Below are 14,746 nucleotides of genomic sequence, written 5' to 3' on the forward strand. Positions count from 1 at the left end.
ACTTTTTTCATTTCATGGTTTTCCTCCTACCTCACTGGTCAATTGCTTTTGGTTTCCTTTCTAGACTTTCCTCCTTTCTGTCGTCTCTTAAGATTGGAGTGCACCAGGGAGCAATCCTTGGTCATCTCCTGTATTTACACTCCTTCCCTTAGTGAGCTCATCCAGAACCATGGGTTTCAATTCCTCCTACACGCTGCTCACTACCAAATGTCTCTCCCCAGGTCAGAACTCTTTGAAGTGCACCTGCCTACTCTACGGCTCCACTTGAATGACTAGTAGACAAATAGACGTCTCATACTTAATATATCTGACTTATCCTGCTGTACAAATCTGTTCAATCCAAGAAGACTTTCCATCTCAACTGATAGTAACTCCATTCTGCCAGTTGCTCAGTCCAAAAATCTTGGTGTCCTCAACGCCTCTTTCTCCATTAGAAAATTCTACTGGTTCCACCTTTACAATATTTTCTGAATCTAACCACTTCTTAACTGCTACCACCCTGGTCTGAGTCACCATCTGAATTACTGCAGCAGTCTTCTAATTGGTTGCACCCTTGCCTCCTCCACAGTCTATTCTCAGCAGAGAACCAGAATGATGCTATAAAATGTAACCCAGATATGTCTCTCCACTGCTCAGACCTCTCCGGTGGTGTCCTGTTTTGAATAAAGGGCTATGTCCTTACTAGAGCCTCAAAGGTCCTGCATGATCTCATCCCTGTTATCTCTCTGTCCTTTTTCTCTCCAATGTTTCATCCTTGCTTGCTTCATTCCAATAACTCTCCTTACCACTTCTTTGAACAACCTAGGCATGCTCTTGGTTTAAGGCCTTTGCTTGGAATACTTGTTCTTAGATATCCACATGCTAACTCCCTCACCTTGATCACAACTTACATTCTCAGTGGGATCCCCCATCCACCCTTTTTAAAACTGTGGCCTGCCTTCCTTCTCTCTGAGTAGTATACCAGTCCGTAAACCTGCTCCGATTTTTTCCCATAGCAGTTATCACCTGCTAACGTATTATCAAATTTACTTATTGTTTTTAATGCTCACTTACTTATTCCCTCTTTCTCTCCACCCTCTACCCCTACCAAGCACCCACCACTTGAATATAAAATACCAAAGAGCAGGGATCTCAATTTCATTGTGATAATGCATGTATCTACAACAAGGCCTGGAATGTGCTAGGCACCCAAGAAATATTTTTTGAGTGTCAAATGAATTTCCATCTTTTCTCTCCTCTACTGGTATGCTGTATTCCATGCCTGGGGTGAGAAGGAGGCAGAGAGAGAAGGACTTTAAGAATTTTCTGCTTCTTTTTGTGTTGATACATTTTAACTTCCTCTACTTTTTAATATCCTCCTACTAAAGGGATTACACAATCTTTCTTCATTGCAAAACTATTAATTTTTAATGGAATGGATGTCTTTGGAACTTGAGACAACTCCATAATTATATGAGTATTAGAGTAATTAAATTTGATATGACCCAGATGGGCATTTTTCCTCTAACAGAAGTGTGGTATTTTGTGATAGGATAATAGAATGTTAGGATGACAAGGCAGCTGGAGATGTGATCAACCTCTGAATCATAAAATAACATTTGCTATCACGGACTAACTTTATTTGTACAAATTTATTATAATTTCTCTCTAAGGTTTGTTTCTGAAAACTTGATACGTACTACTTATACATTCCTGAGGATGTATACATTTAAAGGGACTACACAGTATACATTTATAAAGTCCAAATTTAAAAGATAACCAAAAATTAAACTCTCCCTGCTCTGCCTTTCATTAGCGTCACCACTTCTGTGCACAGGTCTCTGGTGCTGGGTGAGGAGATTTTCTTCTCCTTCTTATGCTTCTCAAGTCTGAAGCAGTGTCAGCTCTACACTCTGATGTTGTCTTCTCTTCATCCGCCCTGGACAGATCCAGGAGGCTATACCCGCTATATCACTTTTGGCAAGCAGTGTAAGTAAAGGTTTCTGTTAGCTGCACTACAGAGGGCAGACCCTGAAGACCTAATGACATTTGCTTGCACCCAACAGAATCTCTTTCAATACCAGTCAAGCAGCAGAAGAGCTATTCTTGCTTAGATAACCTCTCAGGACAGTTTTATTTACTTTGAACTAGATCATGACCTTTTAATCCTACAATTAGAGTGTAGGGTGGAAGAGTATGGATTTTGAAGCCTGGTGACTTATATTGCCATCTCATGTGGGCCACATACAACCTGAGCTAGCAAGCCTCTGGTCTTTATCAGCCAATGTACCCACCTAGGTCTTACCTTGAAGGGCACTTGGGAGGGTCACTGATGGTTCAGGTAAAGTGCCTCTGGAACAAAATAAAGCCACCTAAGGGAAGGTTTGCATTGTGTCTGGTTTGTTCATCATGATTCCTTCATCTAGAGAATAGCTGACACAAAGGATGCTGTTGATGGACAAGAAATGCCCAGGCATTTTACGTTTGTCTTACCCCTCATTTTCCCACCTTCTATGGAAGTTGGCTTTTGTTTTGTATCATAAGCAGACCGGAAGTCTTGTGTTTACCCCTGTAGGCCCACAGTCAGTGGAGTAGAATTTAAACTAGAGCACCCTGAGGAAGATACATTCTGGAACTTAGGAACTTTATGTAGAAGCTCTTCAGATCAGCTTCCCTGAAAAGCAGCACCTTAGATTTGCAGCAGTAAGCCTGGAATACAATCATTTTTGGCCATCCCTCAGTAGCTACCACACTGATATACAAAACTCTGTTTATGATAAGCTCTACTGATCTTAAATTCCGGGTTCTACAGACAAATATTTTAAAAGGCTTTCCAACACTATTAGAATTATTGCTGCTTTGTTTTTCAAAAGATGCAATCAGCATCAAAGTTCAAATTAGTGTACATGCACCTATATATATGAGTCATGATATGTTACTTCTGACTTGAAGAGTTGAAGTTGCCTATGGCTTTGAACTTTAAAATATCATTAATTATTATCAAGAATTGAAAATTAGACCATTTGTTGTCCTCACAATGACTTATTATTTTTCTAATTAACATTTTTCTAATATTTCTTTTAATTTTTAACCTATTTACAGAAAAAAATCACTAAGTCAGAAACATTTGCCAACAGCTAAATAATACACATTAGGTAGTTTTTGTGTTTCTGAAACTCCTATTACGTTTTGGTCAAATGCTGTATTCCTTTACACGGGTAAAAATGATTGATTTGTAATACTCTGAATTTTGCTAAGAGGCTCACTATAAAAACACTGTGTGAATAAGTGATGACAATGAAGTGTGTGAGGATTTGCTGTAGGGTGTGTTACGACTAAACATCAAACATCAGTTATTACGTGATTAGATATCTAATGTCATTATCTAAAAATTAAAGAAAGATGGAGACAACCATTTATTTACATTTTTAGCAGTTAAATTTAAGTTGACTAATCAAGTTGTAAGCTTCAGCCCAGTAGAGCAGAAATGCTATCCTTAGTCTTTATTCTTCACTCAGGCAGAATGTTTCAAGCCCATTTTCCATCTTTTGTCCCAACCTGCTCCCTCCACTTACATGCCAACCAAATACACAATTAGAAAGATGATATCCTTTTGGAAGTCTCTGGAAATTTGTCAGAATCTGAGAGACTGGAAAGTAGTGTTCAGGAAAAAGAAGTAGAAAAAGTGAGAGTTTTTTTTAAATTGAAATTCTTATAAACCTCTGTGAAAAAATATTGTTCTGATTAAAAGATCATGCACAGCTTACCCAAGATTGTTATCAGCTAACCTGAGTGCATTGATAGTAGGTGGGGTACATTAACATAAATCCTTGTGCTTATAGGCTAATATTTCGTGATTAGAGAATATGGTTAAAAAATAATTTTCACATTAAAGCTCTTCAACCAACACACAATTAGATAAATCTAGTTTATGATCAATACTCTGTAACAAGATTGCTGCCTGAATATTAAGGTGGAGATGAGATGGGTAGAGAGAAAGGCTCACACATTTACTATGATATTAACTTATTTTATGACTGCCTGCCTATTATAACTCTAGTTTTTCATTGCTCTAAAATAAAAAGATTTTCTTCTATGTGAAAGCTGCATAATCAAAAGAGAATGTTTGTGATGATACTTCAAAGTATAGTTTGATTCAATTTAACTTAAAAACCTCCATAATTGTAGCAAATGTATTTTACAATAAGATAGTGTATTAGAAAGAACAGAATTGAAGTTATACATCACGAACCAATTGACAATACAGCATTGGGAAAATGCCTTAAAGCAATTCTTTCATGGGACAGCTGAAACCACCCATCCTCACCTCCTCCTGATAAGAGGTCACAAAGTCACACCACAGGAATGAGCTCGTGATCCAGAATGAGCCAATCCTGGAACCCTTTGCCCCTGACCATAGGGACGGTTCCAGAGATGGACCTGCAATACAAGGTCAGCCAATTAGGTTTCTTTTTTTATGTGTTCTCTTTGTAATATGGGAAATATTCTCATTTTCTCTTAGGATCAGTTAAAGAGCCTTTGCTCCATCTTCATGCAGAAATGATTTGAAAGAAGCCCCAAAGAGAGTGTAGGAAATAGTGAAAAAGAAAAACTTGAAGAAGTTTAGTTTCCTAGACCCAAGTGTCACTAAGTCTAGTTCCATCCTCATCCCTTCTTTGGTTTGGCTAATGCGCCAGTAAATTTCTTTCTTGCTTAAACTAGTTCAGGTTGGGTTTTAGGTACATGCAAATAAGATTGTACTGGCTAATCCATTACATAACCTAGCCGAGCTTGTTTCGTTAGCCGTAAAATGTGAATGATTAAATGCACATCATATATTTCTTGTAAAACTGTAATCTATACAAAGCTTCTAATTGTATATGAGTGAAGAGGGTACACAAAAGAAACTAGTTTCTTCTCACCACTCTTATTTCCAAAACATCAAAGAAAAAGAGCATGTACAGCAGATCTTATTGTATACCCAAGTGAAATGCTTACGCACCATTAACGTGCTTAGAGTTTAAGCTAAATGACTGTGGCTTTTGTTTCTTTAATATTCAGTGTTTTATTTTAGTAAACAACAAATGGGCTTTAATAAGATAATTTCTGTCAATTGAGGCTATTTTTTAAGTTTTTGTAAAGAAAACAAAAATATCTTATGGACGATATTAGCTACTTTTCAAGTGTAATGACTTCACGTGTAAAAATTTGCTTATCAAAGTACATCTGAGATGCAGTGACTATCAGTATAATTCCATCTGCTTATACTGAAATCTTACACCCCTGTTAAAGGGTGACCTTGGCTAAGGAATCCTTTATGCCTCCCATAAAACAGGTCCTACAAATGTACAGCATGTGAAAAAGAAAAGCCTTTTTAAAGTCAGGACAGCTAGAAATAAGTTGGAGCAATGACTGACAAGGGATATGACTGGGTTAGAGGAATGATGGAATTTACATTGGAAAAGAAAAAGTTAATTAGTATTTGATTACAATTGAGTGAATATTTTCATGACTTAAATGATTAACTAGCAAAATAAATAATAATACGATTAACATGAATAACAATATGAATATTAAGTAATATCACATTTTAATTATGAGTAATAATATAAGTAACATGAGTAATAATATAAGTAATAATATAAATATTAAGTAATATTCATCACTTAAATTATTTTTAAGCACCTATCTTCTGAGAATTAAAGCTAACTATTTTGCGAAAGATTTTAATAGATCTGATCTCCACTTTTTAGGAGCTGATGAGTTAAGATGATTAAATAATGACATTATGAAAAGACATCAACACTATTGCCACCTTTGCCTGTCTTCAGGTGTCATCTGAAAATACATTAACTTTGTAGTTTTATTTAGTATAATGTAGTATATGCAATATTACAGTAATGTAATATAATTTAGCATAATGTCTTTGAGAAAGATGTGGCACTGAGTTGGTGGTTAAATGATGAAATGAAAGTAATTTTGTGGTAACAAGAATAAGTTCTCAAAGGTAATCCTTCAAAGGCAAAAGCAAGTTTTTTCATGACTGAGTTTCTTAGTAAAGATTTAAAATCAAGATTCCCAATAGTATGAAATGTAGGCCTAAAGTCAATTTACAAAATCATAAACTACAAAAATATTCTTAAATTCTATTGAGGAAAAACCTTTCAAAATCACTCATCAATTAGTGTGTTTGTGCACATGTGTGTAGAAAATCCCTATTTTATTTATTTATTTTTTTGGTGAGGAAGATTTGCCCTGAGCTAACATCTGTTGCCAATCCTCCTCTTTTTCTGCTTGAGGAAGATTAGCCCTGAGCTAACATCTGTGCCTATCTTCCTCTACTATGCATGTGGGATGCCTCCACAGCGTGGCTTATGAGTGGATGATCTGAACCTGCAAACCCTGGGCCACCAAAGCAGAGCATGCAGAACTTTAACCACTCAGTGACAGCACCAGCCCCAAACTTCCTCTTTTTTTACTTGAGGAAGATTGTCCCTAAGTTAACATCTGTGCCAGTCTTCCTCTATTTTATATGTGGGATGCCTCCACAGCATGGTTTGTTGAGTAGTGTGTAGGCCTGTGTCTGGGATCCGAACAGGCAAAGTTCAGGCCGCTGAAGTGGAGTGTGTGAACTTAAACACTACACCACCAAGCCAGCCCTGAAAATCCCTATTTTAAAAAAATTACAAATAGGTACCTTACAGGCTTGGAACCAGGCTAAAAAATATGCTGCTATGCTCCCCTCAGTTTCATGGAAAAGGCATGGAACTTAGAGTTGGATAATCTGAATTCTGTCTTCAGCTAAACTCCTGACTTCAGAAAACATGGGTTCAAGGAGCTTTTGCCGTTTTCTAGGAGCAGAGCAGGAGTGGAAAGAACAGGGGTGCTGACTATGAAGATTTCCTGTTGAAGTTAATCCAGCCCTAAAGTTTTCCAAGGCTCCCATTCTCTTTCAAGTTGCCTTCATGATGTTTTTCTCTAGAGCTTTCTAGATGCTTTTTCTAGATCCTTTTCTAGAGCTGTTGTAATAAAATACAAAAACTGGGTGGCTTAACCAACAGAAATGTATTTTTTCACAGTTCTGGAGGTTAGAAATCTGATTAAGGTGTCTGCAGGGCCATTCTTCCTCTGAAGGCTGGAGGAGAGAATCCTTCCATGCCTCTTCCAGTTTCTGGTGTTTGCTGGCAATCTTTGGTGTTCTTTGACTTGTATAGATGCACCACTCCAGTCACATTACCGTCTTCTCTCTGTGTCTTTTCACATCATCTTCCCTCTGTGCTTGTCTGTCTCTGCATCAAATTTCCCCTTTTTATAAAGGCCAGTCATATTGGAGTTGGGCCTACACTAATGATCTCATGTAATTTGCTTATTTGTTCCAAATAAGTCACACTCTTAGGTACTGGAGGTTAGAATTCCAACACGTCTTTTTGGGGAGACACAATTCAATGCACACCACTTGGGATTTGCCTCTTCTTTTAAAGCTGAATCATGAAAACAAGCATGTAAAGGAAGTCATGGGAAACTTCAGTCACCTTCACTTTCTGCCGTTCTTGTCCACGCTCTACACCTTATGCATTATTTGCCCCTGTCACTCCACACTCCTTTTCTTCTAACAGCATAAATATTGCTTAATACTCACACTTTTTCTCCATAACTACCGTCCCCTACTCCCCACCTCCTTCGTACAACTACTGACGATCAGCAGTCATAACTTCCCATAAGAAACCTTAAGAGGTGAGTGATATTATTTCCAGGTGTCTTTCTTTCCACTCCACCTGATTCTCACCTTAGATGGTTCCAACTTCCACCAGGACAGTTCCTCCACTAATAGGCCAGTCAGGTGCAAATAGGAAATAGTACAATATCACTGCAGCGGAGAAATCTATCTGGAAATGTGGAAAGAGAAATCCAGAGCTGTCCTTTTCACTCTGCATTCTGTTTGTGAATCAGAGAAATACATTAATAAAGAGGTGAAGGATTGTTAAGTGAACAAGAGGAAACTCTACCCTTAAAGATCAAACATTTGATAACAGTTAGTAATATCTGTTCTTCAAAAGAAAGGGGGTTCTAAGTAAGTCTTTGATTTGCCTTGTGGGAGTTTATATACTGGGTTGTAGACCAAAGTAATCTTTTCCACCTTGTCACCATCTACCCTAAATCTCCTCCTAGAACTCTTCAAACTAGATGTTGGGTTAAAGGTATGATGAGATGTTGATATCCCTTGGCCTTTTTTTTTTTAAAGGTTGGCACCCAAGCTAACATCTGTTGCCAATCTTCTTTTTTTCTTCTTCTTCTTCTCCCCAAAGTCCCCCAGTACATAGTTACATATTCAAGTTGGGACTGCCTCTGGTTGTGCTATGTGGGGTGCCACCTCAGCATGCCCTGATGAGCGGTGCCATGTCTGCACCTAGGATCCGAACCGGCAAAACTCTGGGCTGCTGAAGCGGATAGTCCAAACTTAACCACTCAACCATGGGGCCAGGCCTGATATCCCTCAATCTTTAAAAGACAGGTGATGCCTTTTGCTGCCAAAGTGTCCAAGCAGCCTCCCACTTTGCCCAGCATGCTTTGCAAACAGTAGTCTAATTTTCTGTGTGTCTGTGCCATGAAGCATTGCTCTACTTTGTTCTGTGAGAAACACACCTATTGTCAAACAAAATCGGGTTTACGGATGTGTTTCAGCAAGGCAGAACATATACCATGGGGAACCTTGGGGTGCCTCAGTGACAGAAAGTTAATGAGTAAAGAGGGAGCACTTTCTGAGCAGAGAAAGCAAGATATACAATAAAGATATGAATCATGACGATGCAAATAAGAGCTGTATGAGGCTTGTTATGATAAGAGCATAGGGCTCACGTGGCAGTAAACAGAAATAAGAAGTAAGGGGCAGGTCATGGATAGCTTTGCATTCTTGATAAGGATTTGGAGCTTTTTTTTTTTTTCTATAGGCAGTGGGTAATCATTGAAGGATTATAAACATGCTAGTGATATGGTTATATTTGCGTTTTGGAAATACTTCGTTAAAATCAGAAGGAAGGATAGATTTGAGAGCTTGAGATGTTTGCAATAGTTTAGACTTGAAAGGGTTAGAACTTGAAATAGAGCTATGACTTTAGGAATAATTTGTGAGTTATATGAGATGAAATTATATGACTTAATAGGTGATCAGGATAAAGTAGAAAGAAGGATCCAGGGCAGAAATATCAAATAGATTTCAACAAAGGGTGATAACTCTGGTGAATTTGAAGTGCCTTCCAGGAGTGCTCAGTTCAGAGTGATTGGAGGGCTATATGAGCACGTACTAGGAAAGTGATGGATTAACCACAGTTGCCATGGCATGAGAGGAGAGATGGGACACACTTGCCATGTGAAAATGGCGTTATTAGTTACCTAATGAGAAACTGCTTTTTCCCATTGTGTCTTCTTTCTAGAACCACAATTTTCCTTCAGACAGTCACTCCTCTATGATATAATTAATGGTATTTAGGCAGAAGTGATCACATAAGGCAACTTCAATGGATATTCATGACAGGTTGTCTCATTTCCCTTTGCAAAGAAGATTGGCTTATGAGTGTAGGCCCAAGCCAATCAGCACTTGAAACTTTCCCAAACGTGTGGTTGGTTTAGAAATGGGCATGTAATACAGTTCAGGCCAATGAGATACCAGGAGAGTTTTTCTGTGGGCTTGTAGGAAAAAAGTTACTTGCTTCTAAGAGTAAGCCAAGATTAATGAGCCAACAAATATCCTTATTGTTTAAACCAGCTTGAGTTATGATTTCTGTTACTTGCAGTTAAAAAAAATTAATTAATGTGTCTTTGCTTTCCTCCATCTAGCACAGCTCCCAAGTTTCTCCTTTCAGTATCTAAGTGGATGTTGGTTCCATTCACCAAGTTGGACAACAGAGGAAGGAAAGTTCTTAATCTCAGGTAGTTGGATTTGTGAGACACATAAGACAGCTGAAGAAAGACACCTAATAGATACATGTGTATACATGTCTACACTCAAAGAATGAGATCTAGGTTGGAATTTTAGATTTGGGAGTCATAGGCATATAATGAGTGCTTTAAGCAGTTGTGCAATATTAGATAAAACATCAATCTAGTGGGTGGAAACCAGCATTCTTTATTTCACCAACATAGAATAGTTAGGGTTGGAAAGAATACAAAATATCAATATATATTGAACGTAATGGTGGAAAGCATTGTTTCTAAAACTTTTAATTGTTTTAGTTATATAGGTTTTGGTCTGGATCATAATATAAAATATATTTCTTACTATAAGCAGCAGTCGAAACAGTTTGCAAAACACTGAAATAGAGTGAGAAACTTGGAAAACTGGCAACGAAACCTGAGGACTATGTAAGGAGAAGGCATGGGGAGAAAAATCTGAACAGGAGGTGCCTAAGAAGATAAAATGTTATCAAGGAGATGGGAAGATGCAAAATCCACACAGAATATACTCACCCCTTTCCAAATTTACCTATAGTTCTCTTTCAGTGAAAATTTCTGGTTCGACCACAGACTGGTGGAGTATCAAATTTAGGTCGGCTGACATTTGGTTTAGACCCTATTGTGTTTCTCCTACTTGTAGAAAGATACGTCCTTACTTCATGCACACTGAACCTTTATGACTTGGACTCATCCAGTCTCTTATCACCTGAACACCCATCTTTTCTAAACACTCCATTTGTTTTTCCATGGTAATTTTTGAATTTTCATCAGGTTTAAAAAATTCTGTTCAGCTTCCTTTTATATCAGTTTACCCTCTATTTCATGTATTGTAAACTTCTTGGGTCACTTAACACATTAGAGGAACTAAAGAGTGTCAGCAAAAAAGCAAGGGAAATCATCAGTTTTAGTTTTTATAGCTAAATCATCTTATATAAATACGGTATTTTTCAGTGAAAAGTTCAATGCAATTGGCATGTGTAGCAATTCAGATTTGACAGACTGAATCAGTTTTTTACTTGAATCACAGGAAAAAAACTCATTTTCACAGCGAACATGTAGTGTAATGCTATAGGAGATCCCCAGAGACTTAGTTTGATCAAAATTCAATTCTACTTTTAAATAGATCTGAAAGAGCATGGATCACTGTTTTCAGCAGCATCCCAGACAGTCATAAGTATTTCATGCTGGGACCTAACAAATTAATCGTATTTTTTAAACACATTCTCTTTTCATGGATTTGTTAGAAGAGTTAATTTGCTTTCTCATCAAGGTACAAACCACACAATACTGCAGAATGAATATTCTAATGCAGTTGTCTATTCAATGATTGCTTCTTCGTTATGTAATGTGTGCTATAATGTGTACTAAAACATGTCTGGGACACTATTTGATCATGTTAATTTATAGTGCACAAATGCATTCCTCTAAGAATCTGTGACTTAAAGGGGCTCATCTCAAGGAAACAAGCTTCTTTTTCTCAAACCGTATCTGAATCAAAAGAGCAAAATTAGAAGATTTACAGATGCATACTTTTTTACCCTGAATATATGCACAAAATAAAATTTCAAAAGGAGTAACTTATGAATAAGTCTGTTCATCACAGTATTATTTGTTTAACAAACATTTTTGTATAGCAAAACTGCTTCCCGTACCAAATTAAAATATCCATCAGTAGGGAGCAGAGCTATGATGTAATCTATGTAATGAGCTTTTATAGATAAAATTCATATGATATAAACCATATAATAAGCTACGATATAATCACATGATGGACTACTATGCAGCTATAAAAATAAGGGAGATCTGTCTATATGACTCCAGTAATATCAAAGACCTATTGGTGCATAAAAACATCTGGTTGCCAAATAGCAGATTATATTTTATGAGAATTGCCTAACACATACTTCATCCAACATCATTTTCATCAGAACCCTGATACTCCTCCTTCAAGAGGTGGCGCATATATATATCCCTCCCTTTGAAACTTGGGAGACTTTTTGACTGCCTCAATTAATAGAGTATGATGGAGTTGACATTACGTTACTTCCAAGGCTAGGTTATAAATGGTGATTAACTTCTTCCAGTCATCAGGTTGATCACTTTTGATCATATTCATCATGGATAGGGATCACTCTATTTCCACTGGAATAGACACTAAATCTGGATGTGGATTTGCCTGCCTTCCTACAATACTTCTTCCAATATCACCATCCTCGGATTTACATCATACCTGTTTGCCTTCATGATATTCCACTACTACGTTGCTTCTGACCAAGAAACTCATTTTGCAGCAAGTGCTGAAATGGGTTCATGCTTGTTAGTGGATCAGCCTTCTGAAGACTCAGTTAAGGAGCCAGCTGGTTCACAACACCTTGTGGGGTTAGTCTGTTTATTCTCCAGGATAGAGTTTATATTCTAAATTAGTGACTAATGTATGATACAGTTTCTCCCACAGTCAGGATTTATGGGTCTGGGAATCAAGATGTGGGCATAGGAGTGGCTAGACTCTCTATAATCCAGAGAACTCTTAGTTGATTCTTATATCTGTAACCTCAGGCTGTGCTGGTGTAGAGGTCTTGAATTACAAGGGAGAAGTGCTTCCACCAGGAGATGCATCAATGAATCCTTGAATTGGAATCAACAAACAAAAATGGGATTTATTGTACTTGCTGGATAGATTGCTCCTGAATATCAAGGGAAAATTGGGTTGCTACTATACAGGCAGGCAGCTCCTCTAAATCCTTTTGGATCTCCTCCTTCAGCTTCTCTGTATACTATACTATACAACTTACCCTTTTCCTTGGGGTAAGGAAGAGTACTGTTCGATTCAGGGGTACCCTAGGGTATTGCTGAGAACGCCCATATCCTGTCATTAAATTCAGTGATAACTAGAATGACTCAAAAGAGGCAATTCTAATGGCCCAAACCTTCAGGAATGAAGATTTAAGTCACCCTACCAGGCAAAGAACCATCATCCATCAAGGTACTTGCCAAAGTCAAAAAAGATATGGTAGGTGTAGTGGAAGATGGTAGTTATAAATATCAGCTACGGCCATTTGTCAAGTTGAAGAAATGAAGTGATAGTCTTGAATATTTCTTCCTTATTTTGATATATATATATATATATATATATCTCTGTGTGTGTGTGTATATATATATATATAGAGACATTTGTAAGTCATCTTTCTCTTCCTCTCTATTATTCTCTACTATCTAATGTACTAATAGTGGCAAGTATCATATCTCAGTATTTAAGTCATAGAATACTTCATGCTTCATCAAGAAGAGGAATAAACATCACCCCAAAATGGATAAAAGGACTTGGTATCCTTTTTTGGGAAGAAGGTATTTTGCTTTCCGTTGTACGAGGTATAGTTGCATTGGGTTAGATGGAACCGTGATTTTGCTATTACATTTCAGGGGGAGTTAACTATGATTAAAAGAGGGATATAGATTGGATGACAAGTTGACAAAGGATGTACTGTGGTGGTTTTGCATTTTTTCACCTTAGCTTAGTTGGAAATACGTTTCCCAGTATTGTCTTCCATGCATAGCTCTAAGTTAGGACTGGCCACAAGCAAAATTTACCTGGGATTTGAAGTCTGGCATCAGCTTCTAGATTTACACTCAGATCTGTGTGAAGTGAGGCACCATTGTAGCTCATCCCACTTATGAGATTGTGGTGGATCTGCATAGGGCAGCAGCTGGGCAGGCAGCCCCTCTAAATCCTACTGGATCTCCTCCTTCAGCTTCTGTGAATACTGGTCATCTTGGGGGCTGACATTGTGGCAAAGTATTCCAGCTTTTTTGCAGGTCACCCACATCGTCAACGTCAGAGGGTTGGAGGTGCTGAGACGCCATTGCCAGTTCGGATGAGAGACAGATGTGGCTTTCAGTGCATCTTCATAGGTTCTGCTTTGCCCCTGCTCTCCTCACTTTATATGCATCATGACTTCCTGACTGCTGGTCCTGCTGATTCCAAGCCCAGACCTAGATCCAGGGGTGCCAGGCTTACAGAGACGGCTTAGCCGGCTCTCCAGATTGCACAATTTCTAATCCCTACAATGAATCCTTTATGTCACTCATAGAGCTTCTGCTTCACGGATCAAATTCTAATAGATTCAAGAACACTTTGTATAGTTTGCTACCATTTTTTAAGGAAAAGTGGCAGGATAATCTGGAAAGTAATAAAAATGGTTACTCTGTGGGAAGGAAAGACTAAGGAGGGGAAAAGACGAAGCTGGAAACTGAAAGTATTTTGGTTTATAGTTTTGACCTTGGAATCATGTCAATGTTTTTCATGAATTGAAAAACCAAAATTGAATAAAAAAAAACCCACAGCAATCCCTTGAAATGGGAACAAATCAAAAATGAACCGAGCAGTATATAAAGTTGGTGGAATAACCAGATATAGAAGACTTATTTCAGATGACTTTTAAAAACACAGTACTTAGAGTAAAAAATGTAGTACATATTCTAAGGTCTGAAAAGAACCACGCAGATTTTAAACTTCTTTTAGTGTGCAGGCTTATTTATTTATTTATTTTTAAAGATTTTATTTTTCCTTTTTCTCCCCAAAGCCCCCCAGTGCATAGTTGTGTATTTTTAGTTATGGGTCCTTCTAGTTGTGGCATGTGAGATGCCACCTCAGCATGCCTTGATGAGCGGTGCCATGTCCGTACCTAGGATCCGAACCGGCGAAACCCTGGGCCGCCACAGCAGAGCACACAAACTTAACCACTCGGCTATGGGGCCGGCTCCTGTGCAGGTTTATTTTTAATGACAATGTGGAGAATTGTATTTTGAAACTATATAA

Source organism: Equus przewalskii, chromosome 17, assembly GCF_037783145.1.
Source record: "Equus przewalskii isolate Varuska chromosome 17, EquPr2, whole genome shotgun sequence".
NCBI lineage: Eukaryota > Metazoa > Chordata > Mammalia > Perissodactyla > Equidae > Equus > Equus przewalskii.